This window comes from Microcaecilia unicolor, chromosome 1 (assembly GCF_901765095.1).
Source record: "Microcaecilia unicolor chromosome 1, aMicUni1.1, whole genome shotgun sequence".
Lineage (NCBI taxonomy): Eukaryota > Metazoa > Chordata > Amphibia > Gymnophiona > Siphonopidae > Microcaecilia > Microcaecilia unicolor.
This window is the reverse complement of record NC_044031.1, coordinates 257,633,589-257,648,212: the sequence shown is the minus strand read 5'-3', so window position 1 is coordinate 257,648,212 and position 14,624 is coordinate 257,633,589. Positions and strand designations below refer to the sequence as shown.

Sequence of the window (14,624 nt, the reverse complement as noted above, 5' to 3'; positions counted from 1 at the left end):
CACTTCAACAATATATTATACAAAGATCTTTCATATATTTTTATCGCCTCAGCGGTGCTCATGACCCACAGCACTCTTCTGTTTTGAATGTCCAACAGAAGAGTGCTGTGGGTCATGAGCACCGCTGAGGCAATAAAAATATATGAAAGATCTTTGTATAATATATTGTTGAAGTGGAGTGTATAATATATAAGAGCCTTGTTAGGTGATTGGTTGCGATTAAAGGGCTCTTAGAGACAATTAGTAGTGCTAAGTATACGCTGTTTTTAGCACAACCATAATATCGTGATGTGTCCTGCTTATTAGTAGATGACACCTAGAGTTAAGTTATTTAGTATGTCCAAGGATGGCAGAAATGCATCGGTACTGGAAGTATTAACCCTTAAGGACCATAGAGTTTCACTGGATGCTGTGGATGCATTCATATCAAGAAGCCAAACATTGCCTGCAAGTGGGACTAATGATTACCCATCCCAGTGGCAGCCTGTCAATGAAGTATTCCAAAGTCTCAGCAAAGGCTTCGAGGGATACAGATGTTGTTAAAGATGTGACATAGTCATCAGCCTTCATTAATGTATGATGCCAGAGCAGAGAGAGAGAGGCATCTTTCATCCCATCCAAACACCCCCTCAAAGATGACCACTCATCCTCAATATCTGGAGGTGAAATGTTGCTCTTAAGGAGAAAAGGAAATAGAAATATCTAGTGTGCTGCTCCCAGTTGAGTGGAGTCCCCAGCTTAGGTTGTAAGGTCTGTGTTGGGACACAGCAAAGAGGTGGATTCTTGGAGTCCCTGCTTAAAACTGGCCAGGATGTAGGAGACCCTGCAACTTCTATGTGGCATGATGTCCCCTTGAGCCCAGATCCTTTTAAAAAGAACTTTTAATGAGCTACCAAAAGAGTTTTTGTGATAAGTACAAAGTTAAGGTTTAGATTTTCAGTGAATAATTTTGGTCCTTTTTTGGTGAGGTTTTTATGTTGATGTGACTGAAAAGTAGTCTGAGTTCACTGTGGCTTTTTCCTCCCATGTTGTAAGTTAATAATTATTGTATTGGCAGTTCACAACATTTGAACAGTGGGAGGTGGTGGTTTGAGTTGAGAAATATCAAAATTGAAAAAGCTTCCAATGATGGTGCTGAGGGCAGGGTAAGGGTGTGGGGGGAGTGAGAAACAGGGAGAAATGGATTGGTAATCAGAAGGTGAACATGTAGCCGTACTGGGTCAGACCAATAGTCCATCTAGCCCAGTATCCTGTTTTCCAAACAGTGGCCAAGCCAGGTCACAAGTACCTGGCAGAAACCCAAATCGTGGCAACACTCCACAACACAAATCCCAGGGCAAGCAGTTGCTTCCCATGTCTCAATTTCAGACTATGGACATTTCCTCCAGGAACTTGTCCAAAACTTTTTTTAATCCAGATACTCTAACCGCTGTTACCAACTCCTCCAGCAAAGAGTTCCAGAGCTTAACTATTCGTTGAGTGAAAAAATATTTCCTCCTATTTGTTTTAAAAGTATTTCTATGAAACTTCCTTGAGTGTCCCCTAGTCTTTGTACTTCTGGAACGAGTAAAAAATCGATTTACTTCTACTCGTTCTACACCACTCAGGATTTTATAGACCTCAATCATATCTCCCCTCATCCGTCTCTTTTCCAAGCTGAAGAGCCCTAACCTCTTTAGCCTTTCCTCATATGGGAGGAGTTCATCCCCTTTATCATTTTTAGTTGCTCTTCTATGAACCTTTTCTGATTCCGCTATATCTTTTTTGAGATACGTTGACCAGAACTGAATGCAGTACTCAAGGTGCGAATGCACCATGGAGCGATACAAAGGCATTATAGTAGCATTTTCGGTCTTATTCGCCATCCCTTTTCTAATAATTCCTAGCATCTTGTTTGCTTTTTTAGCCATTGCCACACACACTGAGCTGAAGATTTCAGCGTATTATCTACGATGACACCCAGATCTTTTTCTTGAGCGCTGACCCCCAAGGAGGACCCTAACATCAGGTAACTGTAATTCGGATTATTCTTTTCAATGTGCATCACCTTGCATTTGTCCACATTAAATTTTATCTGCCATTTGGATGCCCAGTCTTCCAATTTCCTAAGGTCTTCCTGCAATATTTCACAGTCTGCATGTGTTTTAACAACCTTGACTAATTTTGTATCATCTGCAAATTTGATCACCTCACTTGTCGTTCTGATTTCCATATCATTTATAAATATGTTAAATAGTACCGGTCCCAGTACAGATCCCTGCGGCACTCCACTGTCAAGTGTGTGTCAAAATGTTTCATCATTTTAGCTTTATGATTCCTAATGTTTGAAGTTCTTGCTTGATTCAGTAGGCTAGGGATATGTACAAGGTTGTGTAGTACTTTTAAAAGGATATGGCTTTCTCCAGATACTGTTGTTTACTCAGGTTTCTGAACCGGGATGGGGAGTTTTTTTTTTTTTAATTTTTTATTTGTACCCCGCGCTTTTCCCATTCATGGCAGGTTCAATGCGGCTTAGGTACTTATTTGTACCTGGGACAATGGAGGGTTAAGTGACTTGCCCAGAGTCACAAGGAGTTGCCTGTGCCTGCAGTGGGAATCGAACCCAGTTCCCCAGGACCAAAGTCCACCACTCTAGCCACTAGGCCACTCCTCCTGTATATGGTAGTGTTGGTTGGTTTGTCAGCTGGTAAGGTTAAGGGTGCAACAGTTACTGAGAAAGCAAATAGAATGTTAGGAATTATTAGGAAAGGAATGCTTCTCAAAAAAGGTGTAGTGGAATTACAAAAGGTACAGAGAGAGGCAACCAAGATGCATCTAAAGGGATGGTGTCTGATTATTACAAAGGTTTCCAGACCGAAAGATAAAGACTCCTGGGAGCTAATGAAGTTTGGGAGAATGATTTAGGAGGAGGACTGACAGCAGAGTAATGGGAATCAGAATGGACTAGTTTTAACTTCAAAGTTGACTGCCTTGACTCAAGCAATGTACTTGAGTAAGAGCAGCATGGACTCCTAATAATGTGCAGAGTTTGACCTTAAGGAATCAAATGATGATGCTGGTTCTGTGGGACAGAGATCGGAACATTTAAGCCACATGTAAAGAATAAGTAGGATATTGAAGTGCTGTTGGAACTGTGTTGCAAAAACCATACGTCTTTTGCTCTGTATATCTGAATTACTGACATATAGGGACGCATTTTCAAAGCACAGACTTATAAAGTTTGATAGGTTACTATGGAACTTTGTAAGTCTAAGTGCTTTGAATATACGCCTCACTCACAGCTGAGATTGATGCAGATCATCAGAAATGTGATTGTTGGCGCTTAAGCATGTGCTGCATTGGAAGATGGGCTTTGCAGATTTTATTATAACACATGGTGGAATATGATATGTGTTACCGCTAAATACAAGCATGTTGTAGCTTAGAAATGTAACTGTGTGGGGAAATACTAGAGAGCTCCTTTCGAAGGCATTGCCAGATAAATCAGATGTGATGTATCCAATTATCCTCCTATTGTCTACTGTCACACTGCTCACCAGTGTTACCTCTGTTGTGCCACAAGCCCTGGCCTCTGTTCCATAGCTGATGATTATTATTTTTTATTATTATTATTTGTTACATTTGTATCCCACATTTTCCCACCTTTTGCAGGCTCAATGTGGCTTACCTATAACTGTTAACGGTGTTAGCCAATTACGGTCTGAACAAATACAAAGTGATATTGTAGTAGAATGAGGTAGATTTAAGGTGGTTACATGTATGGTCGGTGCGTTGGGGAAGTTAGAGAGGAAAAGGGGGAGGAAGAGTCAGATAATGTCCGTTATGGTCTTTGGTTGCATGTGACCAGGTATTTTTATGTTGGGTCGGTGGGGTATGCTCTTCTGAACAGGACAGATGGCTCCTGATCCCTTTTGTTTTTTCTTCACAATCCAGGGCCGCCAAGAGACAAAACTGGGCCCGGGACAAACCATCTTAAGCCTGCCCCCCCCCCCCCCCCCCCAGTGCACCACACATAACTCAAAAGTCAAAATTTTGTTAATATTTATATAATTTAATATATTGCAATAATTATATAGAATACTTAGACAGACTGTGGTTGTATTCTAGTGGAGGAATACTTTGCAAGCTTTTTTTTGTTGGCAAATGTTTCTATGACGGTGTCAAAGTTGATGCGTCTTCCTAATTCAGCCTCTATGGCAAGCAATCCTAAACTACTGAGTCTCTGCTGCCATGTTGTTGATCGAAGCACATTTTTTACTCTTTTCAAGGTGCTAAATGATTGTTCAGCTTGAGCCACAGATACTGGTAGAGTACAAAATATGCGTAAAGCAATACAGACATTTGGAAACAGTGAGGACAGATTTGAACACTTTAAATTGTTCAATAGTTCAAGTGGCTACATTGGGTCATTTCCAATATTGGCTGCGTGAATTGCTTTTAAGTGTTTTATTTCTTCAGACAATGCTGAAGAAGAAACATCAGTGCTGTATTTGGTGCAAAAGGTTTTAACCTTTGCTTCTATTTCTTCAACAGATAAAAGGAGATATATCCAAAGGAAGCTGAACGTATCATGAAGTTTCACATACGCTTCATATTGCACCGTTACATTTGCAATAACACAATCAATCAAAACATAAAAGACATTTTTTTAACCATTCTTTATGATCACTTTCATTTACCTCTGATATAGTTGATTGATGTGGTTCATTGGCCATTCTTTTTCTTTTCCTAACTCTAATTTGTGGAAATTCCGTGTTGAAGCCTACATTTCCAGCAACCAGTTTGCTTTCTTTCAAAATGGCACTCCAATTTTCTCTAATAACTTTCAAGTTTGATACTAAGTTCCGAATGCTTTTTATTTCAATTTCTAATGAACATTTCTTTGCTTGCAACACTTTGCTGTGGTAATCTATTTCCGTCAAAATCTTAAGCCAGAGAGAGCACATAAGGACACATTGAAATGATTTCAGATATGTCTGCAGTCTGTCAGTTTCAAATACGGTCTCGGGTCTATAGTTTAGATTTTTCATTTCTTCAAGTGCATTTAAAATACCTGACAGATGTGCAGCTATAGGACATATGCTTTCAACCCTTGCAGAGCAATGGGTGTCCGACGTTCTGTGCAATGAACCAGCAATATTTTTCATAAGTATTTCCCATCTTTGAGGACTGCAAAAAGGGAATATAACTTTTCAACATGTCCAAAAAATGTTACAGCCTGAATACTGCTTTCTGCTGCATGGACTCGACACAAATTTAGACTGTGGCAAAACAAGGTGAAAACTCAGCCAACTGATTTATTCTTAATACTAGCCGTTATGCCTGTTAAAACGGGCGAGATTTCCAGCTACCCTCCTCGCCAGGTCGCCGCCACCCCTCCCCCCTCGAGGTCACCGCTACCGTCCCCCGTCCCCCCCCCGGAGTCGCCGGCCCGGGCCCTCTCTTCGCGATTCAACTTACAGCGCTGAAACCGCAGCAGGCAGATCAGCTGAGCTGCCGTCGGCTTCCTTCTCTGCCTGTGTCCCGCCCTCATATGACGTAACGTCGGCGAGGGCGGGACAGAGGCAGGGAAGGAAGGCCGACGGCAGCTCAGCTGATCTGCCTGCTGCGTTTTCGGCGCTGTAAGTTGAATTGCGAAGAGTGGACCGTGTGGAGGGGGGGCGGTGGCGGTGACTCCGGTTGGGGGGGAGGAGCGGTAGTGACCTTGGCGGTTCCCTCCCTCCCCTTCGCGCAGTTTCCCTCTCTGTCCCGCCCCCGTCATCACGTATTGACGCGGGGGCGGGACAGAGAGGGAAAGTCTCTACTGCGCATTTATGGGTGAGTACAGTCACTCGCAATTTATATGTTTGATGTGAGCTTTAGCACCATTGTAAGCTCCACTCATGTTGCTACTGTTGTCGTACCCCTGACCCCAACACTCAGAAATTGGAATCGTGTGTTTGCTGAGAACTTCAATGATTAGATTGGCATTCCTTCACCTGTCTTTTTATTGCAGTTTACAAACTCAAGAAATCTCTCTTCAATCTCATATAATCCAGTTTCCTTCAAAAGAACATATCTTAAGATGAAACTAGTTTGTTCTATGTGAGCAGAATTGGGAGTGGCGTCAACAATGATAGAATAATATTTTGCAGAATATCTTTCCATTAAAATTGTTTTTCTACCCCTCCGAAGGGACACCACCTTGTAGTGGTGGAGGGGCTTCTGTGTTTCAATGACTCAGAGGGCTATGCTGAAGGGTTACCCATATCAGACAGGTCTCTGAGGAGAAACCAGACAAAGAGTGTCCCAAACTGGGAGAGTGGTAAGATGGTGATCTGAAGTTCATATGTCCAGCTGCCCTCTGAAGTTTTGTCTTTATGTAAATTCCTTCTCCACAATTGCACTTTCCTTAACTGAGAGGAAGGGGATAACCGGCGGTCAGCCGCTGATGGCCAGCGTTTTGTCCCCTGAGCAGCAAATGTGGGACCGCTGCGCGTTGAACTGCCCACAGATGAAAGGGTTGGCGAGTCCTTTGATTAGCGCCGGCGAAGGAGTGTCGACGCTCTTGGACCTGGAAAAACAACTCCATCGCTCCTGAATTATTCAACCACAATGTCCAAAGGAGTGGAGGAGTGAGTTAGAGGCATATGCTGAAACAGAGGATGTTTACAGCAGAATCCGAATCGGCGGAACCACTCCTAAAACACCTCAAGAGAAATCACCTTGGAGTTTTTGGCTTCCGTGGAGGTTACATTGAATGCCATGTGGAAGGCGCTTCGGGACCTGACGGCGGTAGTAAATAACTTTGTTTCAGATATAGTCTTATTGGAGAGTTACATGGACAATTTGACTGAACCCTTTGAGAGTGAAAAATTGATATAATAAATTAAGTTCTACACAAGCTAGAAGTGGTTATGATCCTGAAAAATGATAATGGACCAGAAATTTTGAATGATAAGGTGGATGTTATTGTGGATGATTAATGTCAAGATTATTGTTTTTCCCAGAGTTCCAGGTATGACTCCTAAAGTTTTCCTCAGAAATATTTCCTTAATTATTACTTTGAAAGGAGTGAAGCCTGTGAAAACTGGGATTGCTTTAAGTATATGTATTGTTAAATAATTTCTGGTTTTCAAAAGAGAATGTAATCAGATGTATTATTTTTAACTAAAATCTGGACAATAAGTATGTTCTCAATGAAATGAATTGACTATACACCGTATTTGGTCTTGAAGAAGCCAACCAGATGATCAATGTGGAATAATGAATTAGATGAGTAATATCTGGGGATAATCAGGTTAATACCATGTTTTCTTTTTTTCTGTTTACTGTTTAATTGATCTCCTTGTCTTATCTCACTCTCCCTATTTTTCTTCACTTTGTGGTCTAAGAAAGAGAAAGATTGTATATAATCCATATATCTAGTTGGGATTGTTTTCTTCTTATCTTGTATTAATGTGCAGTCATCTCTGCATTACTGTTTGCAAGTGACCCTTGTAAAATGAAAAATTATAAATAAATGATTTAATTAAAAAAATTGTTTTTCTAACTTGATCAGCACAGCACTCGATAAACTCATTCTGTATGTCAACTGATAGTGAACTTGCAACTGAGACTGAGATTGTTGTTGTGATTCTCTCAGTTTCCTGAGATGATGCTCTAAAAGAGAATCATAGCGACTTAACAACTACAGAATGCCAAGAAAATTTCCATTATTTGGATCTCCAATTACATTAGTGTCTCCTCTAAATGCTCTCTGCTAAGAAAAATGTAACATCAAGAAATCTCCAGAGTATCTGTTTCCACAAATACGCTTTACTTTCTATACCTTTCTGCAAATGATGCTTAATTTTTCGACTAGTTTCCAGACCAGATTCAAGCATGCGCCACATGACATAGCATTTTTTGTGTTCTGAACTTTCCTGATGTTCTGGAACTTTCTTGTATAGCATTTTCCGTTTGAGGTTTTTTGGGAAGCCAGAAACTGATGACAATATGGGACGAACATTTTGACTGAGAGTTGAGAAAAGGCGACAAGGAAAACAGTACAATGCCTGTTTTTCTCTACTCCACACTAAACAGCCCCTCTGTACAATTATAGCTTAATTTTGAGGATTGATGGTGGGAATTGCTGATTTTCTGAATCTCTAGGGAATTCACAAATATGGGGTTGAGGCTGAGGACCTCTCTCTACTGCTTCTTCTATTTCCTGTTTTGTGAGACTTTCTTTTGTAAGAGTTCCTACATCAAACATATTGGTATCAATGCTTATATTCAGCGAAGTAGTAGATTGAGCTTGTCCTTCATCAACCGGACTTTGTAACTCACTTTCAAATGACACTTTAGCCTCTGTTTCTTCTCTTACCGGTGTTGTTGTTGATGTACTTGGTATGTGAGAATTGTCTTGACCCTTCTGTATTGAAAATGAAAATCCTAAGCTCTGAAGCGACTGCTGGCCCTTTTTAGCTTCAAGTTTTTTCTTCTCTCGACGTTTTTCAGATCCTGATTTATGATGATAACTCATGTTAATGATATTACCTTTTTGGCAAAACTGGGAGAGAAATAGAAGGCAGTAGACTGAAAGCTGTGCATAGTTTTACAATTTTTTTTCTATTTCAATACCCTAGCGTAATGTGTTCCGTGTACAAGAACAAACTAGATCCAGCAAGCTTTCCTATTTTTATTCATATCACCACCAAATCATAGCAACTTAACAATTTCAGAATGCCAAGAAAATTTCCATTATTTGGATCTCCATTACTATCGCCTTTAAATGCTAGACCTCTCTGCTAAGAAAAATGTAACATCAAGAAGTCTCTGGAGTATCTGTTTCCACAAATACGCTTTACCCTCTATATACCATCATCAAATACTCATGTATTTCCAGCATGCACACAGCAGGAGCAGTCATTTCAGAAAAAGCAAAAATGACAATTCTATAAGCCATGTCTAAAGTAAGGAGCTAATCATACGTTCATAAATAGAGAATAGCATTATAGCTGCACTTACACATGTAACTGATGCCATTAATAATTGCCTGTTACCTGCATAATCGGTGTGTATCCTTACTAAGTGTGGTATATAATGTGAGGGGGGAGGGAGTGGGACATACTGGAACCAGTCTTTCTCATTACAATAGTAAATGAAAATAAATTACCTTACAAATAAACCAATTCTGGTTTGTCTGCTGTCTCCTCTGTCCTCCTGTGACCTTTGTTGTGTCCTTCTGCTCTACCCCGCCTAGCAGGGACTCAAGGTCGAGGAGGAGACTTGGTGGGTTGCGACTTGCGATTGGGACTGGGAGAAGGAGACCACCATCTGCAGCAGGATTATAAATTAATATTCCAGGCCAGCCCTGCACCGCTCTAGGCAGCTACTACTGACTTCACAGTGTCTCAACACAACCCGGGGCCAGACCGCCGGCACCAAACGACACCCCCCACGACCTGACTGGATGGACTGGAGGAGGAGCAGGCACTAGCCCGCCGCAGCGCAGCCATGCACCGAGGAGCTATTCAGGAAACGCATCGTCACCGTGCGCAGATAGGGTAGGGACCGCCCACGCGGCATGCACACACCAGAGAGACTGACTGAGGCAGGAGGAAACTCAGGAAAGAAGGTGAGAGGAGGACTGAAGTGGCGCAGTGCCGGTGCGCAGCTCGTCAATGTAAAATAGGTCATCCAAAGGAAACTATTTGCTGCAGCCTTCTGCTTGCTTCACCACTGGGGTGCCGCTGAACACCCGGCAATTATTAGCGCAGCGCCGCTGGGCCCCCTTTTCAGGCCAGGCGTGGGCAATTTTGTCCCCCCTGCCCCCCCTCTCGGTGGCCCTGTCACAATCGGCACCAGTAATGCCTCCACCTTTCTTACACCTTCCAACCACAAATACTGGAAGTGATGGCCAAAGGAAAATAATTAAATACATATCTTCAAAACATTTAGCAAGATTACAAAACTAAGGTACCTGAACATCACCAAGTCCATAAAATATATTATATAATGTAAAAGTAAACAGGACTATTTATGTACAGAAAATAAAGACCTGTGAAGAGTAGTAAAACACAGTTGAGCAAATTACTTTTCTTGTAGTACATTGAAAGTGAAATCAATCTGCAGTGTTCTGACCATTGAAATAATAGGATGTCACTCCTCTCCTCATGGTATTTAATTATGTTTGGTTGATACCAGCTGTCCTGTAGATGACACAATAGGATCTAAAATAAATCCCTACAGGTCATAATGAAACTGAAAGTAAGAAATCTTTAGCAGTAAGATCTGGTAAAGATGAAAGCTCTCTGTGTTTCCTGTGGTAATTGTTTGCTCTGTTAGGTTGCAGGCATCTCAGTGAAACAAAAACGTTCTTCCAGTAGTCATAATTCATAGGCATCCTTGGGACTTTAATTCAACAGAGACCTCAGGAAGTAGTGAATCCTCTTGGTTTAGAAACTTGTCTCTCAGTTAAATAAACTTCACAGTTGCAGACTAATATTCCAAAGTCTGAACTCATGAGTTGTAGATCCACAAAGGTCCATCTCGGTATTTAGTCATGGCATCCTTGAAAGATTCTGCTGACTCGAGTAGCAATGCAGTATGTGATGATTCATCACAAGCTGAGCATCCCTCACTGTCAGGGTACAGCCAATTTCATGTTTTAAATATACAACATATTAAACAATTACAGTTACCAAGCTATCAGCCACCTGAATTTTAGGGAGACTTACAGGTTTGGTCTTTGCTCCCTCCTGGCAGCTCTGCAATTTAGTCCTGTGTCTGTATAAACATACCTAAGAAATTGCAATTAGACACTAGGCCTGGAAAGCCCCAGCAACATTTCAGGAGCCTTTCCCTGGAAATTTGATGGCAGCCAAGAAAGCCTTAGAGTGTTTCCCTATGAATTGCTTTCAGTGGTTTCTGGCACACATATAGGAGGTTTTAAATAGAACAGACCCAGGTGGGCTTTATTTGCCTGACTCTCAAAAGAAAACCTTATCTAGCAGGCTGGCAAAATGTGCTTTCCTGTGTGGTTGCAGGAAGAACATTCTGGGCCCCTGCTCCAGAAAGATGTCAATCTAGATAGGGGGGCAGTCTGTTCCAGGAGAGTAGTCCAATAGAATTTGAGTCTTAACTTCTTGGTGGCAAGTATAAAACTCTGAGTTCAGGGAGGAACCTTGTCTTCCGCTCTCAGGATTGGAAAAAGCTGAATGCAAATGAGCCGTTTTTAATATATTCAGGTGAAAGGACTGAGGGGGGGAGGGGCGAAGTACAAAGTTTACCATACTAGGAACATCCAATTTTGATTGGTTCTATCCAGTTTACCGTGCATGTTATTTAGCAAGTAATGCGCAAAGGGGTTCTGCGTCCATCTTACCGATTTGCAGTAACAGGCAACAATAATCCTATGCAAATGTATTACAACGAGATGATTAGTATTAAAGTGAGCATTCCGAGTGAAACACTGAAAGGAACGCCTGCCTTTAACTTGTACAATTTTCTGTGAGGTCTGGAGCTGTCGTTGTGTGAGGGCAACTTCTGGGAGAAGCACTCGGCTTGCATTTTTCAATAGCAAAACTTGTCCAAAAGCAGATAACAGCTTAGAGGGGTGGAGAAACAAGTTCTTTTTTTGGGGGGGAGGGGGGGCTTTCAGCAAGGAGGAGATTTTTTTTCAATAGCAAATTGCTCTGATGCTGGCTCCACCTTCCGCCTGCAGCTTACTTGCCTTCCCTCAGGCTGACTCCCATGGTTTCGCTTGGGAATCTCCTCCTTGCTGAAAGCCATCCCCCCCCCCCCCCCCCAGCTGGCATCACAGGGGCTTTCTCCCAGTTGATTGGCTGCTTGTTTCTCTGCCCCCTTCCAGCTGACATCATAGGGGCAGACAGTCAGTTGGTTGGGGAAAGCCCCTGTGACCTCAGCGGTGGGGAAGGGGGGCTTTCAGCAAGGAGGAGATTTCAAAACAAAAGTCATTGGGGGCAGCTTGAGGGAAGGCAAGTAAGCTGCAGGATGAAGGTGGAGCCAGAATCAGAGCATGACAGGGGTCTGTAGAGCCAGCAAGTACTGCAGGGGAAAGGAGAGAGTACAGCAGTAGGATTCCCGGGCATGCGCAGAACATGGATACTTATCGAGAAACTGTTCTGCGCATGTGCTAGACTAGGAAATTTGACCATCTCATTCTGCTGTATATTAAATTTCATTGGTTATCTGTTTGTTACAGGATAAAATTTAAAATGCTTTGCTTAGCCTATAGACCCCTGCACGAACAGCCATTGTATTTAAACCGCATGACTATTCTCTATACTCCATCAAGATGTCTTAGATCCTTGTAGGATTGTAGATTGGTCATACTGCATTTTTCTAGAGCACATTGGGAGGCAGCTAGGGGAAAGGGCATTTTTATGGCTTGCACCACTGCTTTGGAATGGCCTAACCAAAAACATTTGGGCCGAACAAAACTAAGAAATAGGTTCGGCTAAAAATATACTACTTCCAGCAAACCTTTTGAGTTACAGTTTTTTTTAAAAATTTTATTTATTAATTTTACAAGCACTAAAATAACTTGCCAGAAAAACAGACAAAATAATACAATAATTATTTCAATCAGGTAATTCTATACTCTTCCTTAGACCACAATATAGGGAGAGTGAAACAAGACAAGGAGATCAATTAAACAACAGTAAACAAAGAAAATGTGGTAGTAACCTGATTATCCCCAGTTATTATTTATCTGAATCATTATTCCACATTGATCGTCAGGTTGGCTTCTTCAAACCCAAAACGGTGTATAGTCAATTTATTTAGTTGGAAACATAGTTATTGTCCAATATTAGTGGAAATAATACAACTGATTTCATTTTTTCTCTTTAAAAACCAGAAATTATTTTAACAATACAAACACTTGAGTTTCTAATCCAATTCCCACTGATTAAGGTAATCCCAGTTTCACAGGCTTCACTCCTTTTGAATAAATATACTAAGAGGAATCATTTCAGAGGAAAAAAACTTTAGGAGTCATACCTGGAACTCTGGGAAAACAACAATCTCGATGTTAATCATCTGTAATAATATTCATTTTGTTCAAATTTTTCTGGTCTAATATCATCTTCAAAATCTTAACCATTTCCTACTCCTGTAGAACTTTCATTTACCATATCAATTTTTCGTTCTCAAAGGATTCAATTAGATTATCCATGTGGGTCACTAATAAGATTATATTGGAAGCAAACTTATTTACTACCACTGTTAGGTCCTGGAGTGCCTTCCAGATGATATTCAATGCAACCTCCATGGGAGCCAAAATCTCCAAGCTGATATCTCTTGCGGGTTTAGGAGTGGCACCGCCGACACGGGTTCAGCTGTAAATGACTTCCGTTTCAGCATACACTCCTAACTCACTCCTCCACTCCTTTGGACATGGTGGTTAAATGATTCAGGAGCGATGAAGTTGTTTCTAGGTCCAAGAGCATCGACGCTCCTTCGCCGGTGCTAATCAAAGGACTCACCAACCCAGTCATCTGTGGGTAGCTTGTCACACAGCGGTCCCACACTTGCTGCACAGGGGACAAAACGCTGGCCATTGGTGGCTGACCCCCGATTGTCCCCTTCCTCTCAGTTAAGGTAACTGCAATTGCAGAGAGGAAATTTCAAGTAAACAAAGACAGAACTTCAGAGGTCAGCTGGGCCGTTGAGCGTACGAGCTTCAGGTCACCATCTTTCCACTCTCTCTAGTTGGGACACTCTTTGTCTGGTTTCTCCTCAGAGGCCTGTCTGATATGGGTAACCCTTCAGCATAGCCCTCTGAGTCATTGAAACACAGAAGCCCCTCCACCACTACAAGGTGGTGTCCCTTTGGAGGGGGACTTTTGAGTTACAGTTAACTGCATAGGGAGGTGCAGTGAACAATCCTGGGGATATTGTTTGCTTTTAAGTTATATATATTTGTGATAGCTGACAGAGCTGAGAGTTGGGGTGTACAGTAAGTCTGGTATGAGTGTTGTAGGCCTTTCCTTTTATTTATTTATTTAATTTCTTTTCAATTTTTAATTATGTAAATTTATATTGTAAACCGCCTAGGTCTTGAAAAGGGAAGCATATATAAAGTTTTTACATAAACAAACATACAAGTTTCAAAGGAATTTGCCCAGGTACTTAATCGGTTACCTGGGCAAATTCTTCAGATTGAAAATTGTGCTTCACTCAGTGGCTAAAAGTATTTTCATAGGTTTTTGCAGAACATGTCTTTGTAGGTACAGGAGAAAGAGATAGGATAGACTGAAGTAAAATATACAGGAAGGTGCTCGCAAGTTTTCTCCTCTTATTGGGCCAACCTGACTTTTCTTCCCTAGGCTTGCCTCTTATGAAAGCAGTGATTAGGATCAGTGCACTGGTACTGAGACTTTGGTGAGTGAAAGAAAGGACAGTGTCTGAGAGATCCTTCACATGAGTATGGCTTGGTTTCTCTGCCATACCTAGTGGTTAGACTCTGGGTGCATATGTACTGAGTTCTAGAGGGAGACTGGAGTCTATGGATTCTGCTCAAGGGAGACCTAGGAAAAAGAGAGAATTTTGTGGTAGTTTGCCTGTTTTCACATGTTAAATTGCACATTACTGACTTTTTTCCCAGTTTTTTTTTTTTTTTTGTCAGTGGGCAT

At 41.5% G+C, this 14,624-nt stretch overlaps 1 protein-coding gene across 3 annotated transcripts in view; it reads left to right on the top strand.

The window, feature by feature from the left end:
• AZI2 (5-azacytidine induced 2) overlaps positions 1–14,624 on the top strand; it is a 100,055-nt gene that overhangs the window by 48,758 nt on the left and 36,673 nt on the right. The window lies entirely within an intron of this gene.